The sequence below is a fragment of the Papio anubis genome, chromosome 11 (assembly GCF_008728515.1).
Source record: "Papio anubis isolate 15944 chromosome 11, Panubis1.0, whole genome shotgun sequence".
NCBI classification, from domain to species: Eukaryota; Metazoa; Chordata; class Mammalia; order Primates; family Cercopithecidae; genus Papio; species Papio anubis.
This window is the reverse complement of record NC_044986.1, coordinates 87,172,655-87,181,487: the sequence shown is the minus strand read 5'-3', so window position 1 is coordinate 87,181,487 and position 8,833 is coordinate 87,172,655. Positions and strand designations below refer to the sequence as shown.

General features: G+C 47.3%; 1 pseudogene; it reads left to right on the top strand.

Annotated features, from left to right (window-relative positions):
• The first annotated feature begins 1,151 nt into the window (after window positions 1-1,151).
• LOC116269640 lies at window positions 1,152-1,330 on the top strand (annotated as a pseudogene).
• Window positions 1,331-8,833: the final 7,503 nt, after the last annotated feature.

Below are 8,833 nucleotides of genomic sequence, written 5' to 3'. Positions count from 1 at the left end.
TTAGGCAAGGCCAACAGGTTTGGGATTGGCTAATTTGAGTAATTTCTGGGGGCTGAGGGACATGGGGGCTGACTCTAGTTGTCTAATAACTGGCCCTGGAGTGATTAGGCTGGGTGTATAATGGTCCCTAGTGTTTGAGCCTGATAACGGAGGTGGTTGGGGATGCAGACATAATCGGCAGCTCAAGAAGAGGAACTAACTGACTTTTAGCCAGAGCCTAAAAACAAGTCAAGACAGCACACACCCACACACAAACTACATTGCCTTAAACAATATTCTTTAAAGATATTTCCATAAAGGGCCACAAATTTAATTAAATCCCTGATCCTGAAACTTCTTTTTTTTTTTTTTTTTTTTTTTTTTTTTTGAGACGGAGTCTCGCTGTGTCTCCCAGGCTGGAGTGCAGTGGCGTGATCTCGGCTCACTGCAAGCTTCGCCTCCCGGGTTCACGCCATTCTCCCGCCTCAGCCTCCCAAGTAGCTGAGACTACAGGTGCCCGCCACCACGCCCGGCTAGTTTTTTGTATTTTTAGTAGAGACGGGGTTTCACCATGTTAGCCAGGATAGTCTCGATCTCCTGACCTCGTGATCCACCCGCCTCGGCCTCCCAAAGTGCTGGGATTACAGGCTTGAGCCACCGCGCCCGGCCGATCCTGAAACTTCAATACTCCCCATTGACTGTATAAAATTATCTTCAGGTTTTTTTTTTTTTTTGAGGAGTCTCGCTCTGTGGCTCAGGCTGGAGTGCAGTAGAGCGATCTTGGCTCACTGCAACCTCCACCTTCTGAGTTCAAGCAATTTTTCTGCCTCAGCCTCCAGAGTAGGTGGGATTACAGATGTGTGCCACCACACCCAGCTGATTTTTGTATTTTTAGTAGAGACGGGATTTCACTATGTTGGCCAGGTTGGTCTTGATATCCTGACTTCAGGTGATCCACCTGCCTCAAGCCTCCCATAGTACTGGGATTACAGGCGTGAGCCACCGCACCAGGCCTGTATTTTTAGTAGAGAAGGGGTTTCACCTTGTTGGCCAGGCTGGTCTCGAACTCCTGACCTTAGGTGATTCACCTTCCTCAGCCTCCCAAACTGCTGGGATTACAGGTGTGAGCCACTGTGCCTGACCAATTTAGAAATATTTTATCACTCAAAAATTAGGCGGCTTTCAGGGATCATTTCTGTAGTTGGTTACTAGAGAACTTTGTGAAAGTGTAGAGCCCCGGAAACGACAGGAGGTGCAGTTTTCTCCTGAGTGTGAAGCCTGTGTTGCTATCACCATTGATGTTTCTTCTCCTCCGGGGGGAGTGAGAGGGAGAGGACACAGGCTGAGTGGTTTCAGTTACCAAAGGAAAAAAATATATTTACAGTAATGCTTTTTAATTTTTATGTATTTATTTTTCTGAGACAGAGTCTTGCTCTGTCACCCAGGCTGGAGTGCAGTGGCATGATCTCGGCTCACTGCAACCTCCGCCTCCCAGGTTTAAGCAATTCTCCTGCCTCAGCCTCTGGAGTAGCTGGGATTACAGGTGTGCACCACCACGCCCAGCTAAGTTTTGTATTTATAGTAGAGACGGGGTTTCACCATGTTGGCCAGGCTGGTCGCGAATTCATGACCTCATGATCCGCCCACCTTGGCCTCCCAAAGTGCTGGTATTATAGGTGTGAGCTACCACGCCTGGCTTACTTTTTATTTTTTATTTTTTATTTTTTTTTGAGACGGAGTCTCGCTCTGTCGCCCGGGCTGGAGTGCAGTGGCCGGATCTCAGCTCACTGCAAGCTCCGCCTCCCGGGTTTACGCCATTCTCCTGCCTCAGCCTCCCAAGTAACTGGGACTACAGGCGCCCGCCATCTCGCCCGGCTAGTTTTTTGTATTTTTTAGTAGAGACGGGGTTTCACCATGTTCGCCAGGATGGTCTCGATCTTCTGACCTCGTGATCCACCCGTCTCGGCCTCCTAAAGTGCTGGGATTACAGGCTTGAGCCACCGCGCCCGGCCTACTTTTTATTTTTTATTTCATTTTATTTTATTATTTATTTATTTTTTCTGAGACTGAGTCTTGCTCTTGTTGCCCAGGCTGGAGTGCAGTGGCTCAATCTCGGCTCACTGCAAACTCCGCCTCCTGGGTTCAAGCGATTCTCCTGCCTCAGCCTCCCAAGTAGCTGGTATTACAGACGCCTGCCACCACGCCCAGCTAATTTTTGTATTTTTAGTAGAGATGGGGTTTCACCATGTCGGTCAGGCTGGTCTCCAACACCTGACCTTGTGATCCGCCAGCCTCGGCCTCCCAAAGTGCTGGGATTACAGGTGTGAGCTGCTGCAGCACCCGGCCAGTAATGTTTTTCTTTTTTTTTTTTTTTTTAAGGGTTTCACTCTCGTTGCCCAGGCTGGACTGCAATGGCACGATCTCGGCTCACTGCAACCTGCGCCTCCCGGGTTCAAGCGATTTTCCTGTCTCACCCTCTCGAGTAGCTGGGATTACAGGCATATGCCACCATGCCTGCCTAATTTTGTATTTTTAGTAGAGACAGGTTTCTCTGTGTTGGCCAGACGGATCTCAAACTCCTGACCTCAGGTGATCCGTCCACCTCAGCCTGCCAAAGTGCTGGGATTACAGGCATGAGCCACCGCGCCTGGCCCAGTAATGCTTTTTAAAGAGTCAAAAAGCACCTCAGAGCGCTGGTTTATCTGTAATCTTTTTTTTTTTTTTTTTTTTTTTGAGACAGAGTCTTGCTCTGTTGCCCAGGCTGGAGTACAGTGGCACAATCTCACTGCAACCTCTACCTCCTGGGTTCAAGTGATTCTTCTCCCTCAGCCTCCCGAGAAGCTAAAATTACAGGCACAGGCACATGCCACCACACCCAGCTAACTTTTGTATTTTTTGTAGAGACGGGGTTTCACCATGTTGGCCAGGCTGTTCTCGAACTCCTGACCTTGTGATCTGCCCGCCTCGGCCTCCCAAAGTGCTGGGATTACAGGCGTGGAGCCACCGCGCCTGGCCTATCTGTAATCTTTTGTCCAAAAACAATAAAAGGAAAGAGCAAAATGTCTGTTAAATTTGTTATATATCTACAATTTTCTGTATGTTTAAAATATTCCATAATTTTTTTTAAAAAATGGAAGTTAATAAGAGAAAAAGAAAGGTAGAGAGAAAGAGAAAATGCATGCTGTCCTGTCCCTTGCACATTTTGATCCAAATGAAGTTTTCTGACTCTCCTGAGGCTCCACAGAGATGAAGGCATCTAACTGTACAGTTTTTGGTGGGAAAACTCATGATCAGACTAAAAGATGATGACTTAGAATGAAGAAAGAGCTGGCCAGGTGTGGTGGCTCATGCCTGCCTATAATCCCAGCACTTTGAGAGGCCAAGGCAGGTGGATCACTTGAGATCGGGAGTTCCAGACCAGCATGGCCAACATGGTGAAACCCTGTCCCTACTAAAAATACAAAAATTGGCTGGGCGCGGTAGCTCATGCCTGTAATCCCAGCACTTTGGTAGGCCAAGGCGGGTGGATCACCTGAGGTCAGGAGTTCGAGACAACCCTGGCCAACACAGCAAAACCCCGTCTCTAGTAAAAATACCAAAAAAAAAAAAAATGTAGCTGGGCATGGTGGTGGGTGCCTGTGATCCCAGCTGCTCAGGAGGCTGAGGCAAAAGAATCGCTTGAACCCGGGAGGCGGAGGTTGCAGTGAGCCGAGATCACACCATTGCACTCTAGCCTGGGGGACAAGAGGGAAACTCCGTCTCAAAATATAAATAAATAAAATAAAAGTAAATAAATAAAAATACAAAAATTAGCCAAAAATTGCTTGAACCTGGCAGGCAGAGGTTGCAGTGAGCCCAGATCGTGCCACTGCACTCTAGCCTGGGCGACAGGGTGAGACTCTGTATCAAAAAAAAAAAAAAAAGGGTGAAGAGCTAGAACTTAGCTTACTAACATCCAAGTAAGGCCCTCAGTTGCTTGCTTCGCCTGCTGGGGAAATGGGCAAAGTAAGGGCAGCCACTCCACCAACACTAGCCACTACCACCTAATCAAGCTGTGGTCTTTTATTGGGCAAAGAAACCAATTCAAGCAAGTAACCAGCAAGCTCAGGTATCCCATAATCCTTCTTTCACTATTTAATACATAGTAAAAAATGTTATTTGAAAGAACTGTCAAGTTCTCTGAAAGAACTGCAAATAACCTAGGGGTCCAGCCTTCCTGGTGGTAGCTCACTTCAGTGAGCATCAGAGCAGCTTCAAAGTTGCACTTTTCTGTATTAGTCAAGAAAATTAATCAGACAAGGCTGTGACTGCCGAATTTGCCTCTTCCCACCTGGGTTATCTCTGCCTCCTAGAGCACCTCACTTCAAGAAGAAAACTGAGATTTGGACAGGGACTATACTGTGACTAGACAGGTCAGTTGGCTTTCTCACTTCATTCTCCTCTCAGTTGGGAAAGGGACGAGAGGAGGGGTTTAGGAGACAGCCTGAAAAGCCCGTTTCTTACTAGGATCTAGATTGCAGTAGATGAGAACGGACCCTGGAATCAGATGGGGCCTCCAGCCTCCATACAACTTCCAGCTCAGCCATCTGGAAGCTGGGTGACTCAGTTTCTTTCTGCCAAATGGTGGTAGTATCTACTGCTGGGTTGTTATGAGGTTTCAATGGGATTAAGTAGAATAGTGCAAAGCATAGTGAGAATGCAGTATGTGTTAGCTACAGTTATTGCTATTTAACAGATACTATGATTTTTGAGCAAGAGACATCTCTGAACCTTGGTGATCCCTGCCTACTTAATGGCACTGTCCTGGGGGAAAGGGGAATCTCAGCTTAATAGGTAAGGTAATTTTTCAAGAACTACTAAGTAGAAGATTTAAAAACCTCTGTAACACTCCAAACCTGTAACCAATTGTATGGATGAGGAGTTTCTAGAGGGGAACTTGTTTTTTAAAACTCACAATATTGGCCAGGCGCGGTGACTCACGCCTGTAATCCCAACACTTTGGGAGGCCAAGGCGGGTGGATCATGAGGTCAGGAGTTCAAGTTTAGCCTGGCCAAAGTGGCGAAACCCCATCGCTACTAAAAATACAAAAATTAGCCGGGCCTGGTGGTGGGCACCTCTAATCCCAACTACTGAGGAGGCTGAGGCAGGAGAATCGCTTGAACCTGGGAGGCAGAGGGTGCGGTGAGCGAAGACCGTGCCATTGCACTCCAGCCTAGGCGACAAGAGCAAGACTCCATCTCAAAAAAAAAAAAAAAAAAAAAAAAATGCCTGACAATATTTATTAAAAAGTATTAAGTTTTTGGCCAGGCGCGGTGGCTCACGCCTGTAATCCCAGCACTTTGGGAGGCCAAGGCAGATGTATCATGAGGTCAGGAGATCAAGACCATCCTGCCTAACATGGTGAAACCCTGTCTCTACTAAAAATACAAAAAAATTAGCAGGGCATGGTGGCAGGTGCCTGTAGTCCCAGCTACTCGGGAGGCTGAGGCAGGAGAATGGTGTGAACCCGGGAGGCAGAGCTTGCAGTGAGACGAGATTGCACCACTGCACTCCAGCCTGGGCGACAGAGCAAGACTCCGTCTCAAAAAAAAAAAAAAAATTAAGTTTTTGATAATAATCAATGTACATAAACAACAGGAAATAATCAGGCAGGTCAATCTGTAAGAAGCAACATTTTGCAATTCAATTGTTTTAAACCATAGATCTTAAAGGTATACCTCTGTGAAGATGCTCTCAAGCATCAAGGTGCTCTGTGAATGTTTAGATTTCAGAGCTTAGGTAAGACATTTCTATGCACACAGAGGTGAAAGGGCTACAGATAAGGAGGTAGTCCAGGTGCACCAGGTGTGGATGAGCATTTGCCAGTTGATAAAGTGAGCCCAGTGTGGAAAAGGCCGAGGACCTGTGGCATCATTCTGATTGATGCCAAGTCTTCACTGTGGAAGAAAGCCTACATGTGACTGTGCTAGTACTCAATGCTGAAAAAGATATAGTGGACACCTGGGATGACTCCTTAGGACGGCAGGAAGTTCATAATCAGGCCAAAGTACTAGTCTTGCATTCAGAGAAGACCATCTCCAACAACTATTACCTCATTTATGAATAATGGAGAACTGTCAAATTTGAGTGAGGGGATCAAAGGTCCACTTAGCTCAGAGGTTTTTTTTTCGTTTTGTTTTTTGTTTTAAAAACTTTTAAAATACAGACTGGGTCTCACGATGTTCCCCAGGCTGGTCTTGAACTCCAGGGCTCAAGCAATCCACTGGCCTTGTCCTCCCAAAGTGCTGGGATTACAGGTCTGAGCCACCGCGCCCAGCTAGAGAGACTCTTAATACAAAGATTGCATGAATATATCTTCTTGCAACTGGTTTGACAGTCCCTAAGTTCTGAAGTATTACTAGTCTTTTGGTTTAATTTTCTTTCTTTCTTTTTTTTTTTTGAGACAGAGTCTTGCTCTGTCGGCCAGGCTGGAGTACAGTGGCAAAATCTTGGCTCACTGCAACCTCCGTCTCCTGGGCTCAAGCAATTCTCCTGCCTCATCCTCCTGAGGAGCTGGGATTACAGGCATGTGCCACCACGCCCAGCTAATTTTCGTATTTTTAGAAGAGACAGGGTTTCACCATGTTGGCCAGGCTGGTCTTGAACTCCCGACCTCAGGTAATCTGCCTGACTCAGCCTCTCAAAGTGCTTGGATTACAGGCGTGAGCTCTTTTGGTTTAATTTTCCTAATATTTGATTTAAATTGGCTACTTGAATTTTTCTCTCCAGAAACATCTTTCTACAGCATGAGCTGTGATGCAGTCTATTTATTTATTTTTTTTATTTTTATTTTTTTTTTGAGACAGAGTTTCGCACTTGTTGCCCAGGCTGGAGTGCACTGGCACAATCTTGGCTCACTGCAACCTCTGCCTCCCGGATTCAAGCGATTCTCCTGCCTCAGCCTCCAGAGTAGCTGGGACTACAGGCACGCGCCACCATGCCCAGCTAATTTTTTTGCAGTTTTGGGAGAGACAGGGTTTGGCGATGTTGCCCAGGCTGGTCTGGAACGCCTGACCGCAAGTGATCCACCCACCTCGGCCTCCCAGTCTTGGGATTACAGGCGTGAGCCACCGCGCCTGGCAGGCCACAACTTCTTAAGGATACCTACCTATCTGATTTTCACCCCCTTCCTATGGTGCTAAATATCTATCTGATTTTTGCAGGAACTATTTTCTGTAATTTGGCCTCAAATTACATAGTTTTCTCTTCTGACATTTTTACCTCTTCTGACAGCTCCTGCTTTACTCTTTCCGTTCTCTTTCTTGGAACTAGCTTTTTTTTTTTTTTTTTTTTTTTTTTTTTTTGACAAACTCCTTCCTTCATCACAGTCATCCCACTCATCATCTGACACTATTTTGAGCACTCCTTTACTTTCTCTGGTGATTTAGAAAATAATGTTCAGCCAGGTGCGTGGCTCAATCCAGTAATCCGAACATTCTGGGAGGCAGAGGTGGGCAGATGGCTTGAATCCAGGAGTTCCCGACCATCCTGGGCAACATAGCAAAACCCCATCTCTACAAAAAAATACAAAATTTAAGGCCGGGCACGGTGGCTCACGCCTGTAATCCCAGCACTTTGGAAGGCCGAGGCGGGTGGATCACGAGGTCAGGAGATCGAGACCATCCTGGCTAACATGGTAAAACCCCGTCTCTACTAAAAAATACAAAAAATTAGCCGGGCGTGGTGGCGGGCTGCTGTAGTCCTAGCTTCTTGGGAGGCTGAGGCAGGAGAATGGTGTGAACCCGGGAACCAGAGCTTGCAGTGAGCCGAGATTGCGCCACAGCACTCCAGCCTGGGCGACAGAGCAACACTCGGTCTCAAAAAAAAAAAAAAAAAATACAAAATTTAGCCAATAGTGGTGGTGCTACTCAGGAGGTTGAGGCAGGAGGATTGCTTGAGCCCAGGAGGTCGAGGCTGCAGTGAGCCGTGATTGTACCCACTGCACTCCAGCCTGACTGACAGAGAGAGACCCAGTCTGGAAATAATAATAGTAATAATGTTCAGCTTAACCTGTGATGAGTGCCTTGACATCATCTCATGAAGAAGGTCCACCAAAATGAAATGATTATAATTATTAGCCTTACAAAGCGTGAGAAAAAAAAAAAAATCTGTCCCTGGCTTAGCCATTAGCCACCAAATCTCTGTGTTCAGGTGCTCTGTGACTGAAAACCTTGCCCTCGACCTGGGTCTGAGTTACATTCTGAGGTTTGGGGGCTTCTTACACCATGGAATTACCACGTGAGCAACTTCGACCTGACAAATCCCTCCTAACGCTTGTCCCGCTCTGAGACGCCTTTAAGCGATCTCTGGAGTACTCAGCGTACTTTTTTTTTTTTTTTTTTTTGAGACGCAGTCTCGCTCTGTCGCCAGGCTGGAGTGCAGTGGTGCGATCACGGCTCACGCAACCTGCGTCTCCCGGGTTCAAGCGATTCCCCTGCCTCCGCCACCCGAGTAGCTGGGACTACAGGCGCGCGCCACCACGCCCGGCTAATTTTTTGTATTTTAGTAGAAACGGGGTTTCACCATGTTGGCCAGGATGGTCTCGCTCTCCTCACCGCGTGATACGTCCGCCTGGGCCTCCCAAAGTGGTGGGATTACAGGCGTGAGCCATTGCGCCCGGCCCTCAGTGTACTTCTTTCCTTATTTTATTTTTTGAGACAGCCTCTCGCTCTGTCGCCCAGGCTGGACGCAGTGGAGCAGTCACGGATCACTGCAGCCTCGACCTCCCGGGCTCAAGCGATTCTCCCGACTTAGCCTCCCAAATTACTGGGACCACAGGCTTGCGCCACCACGGCCTGCCATCGGTTCTCATTT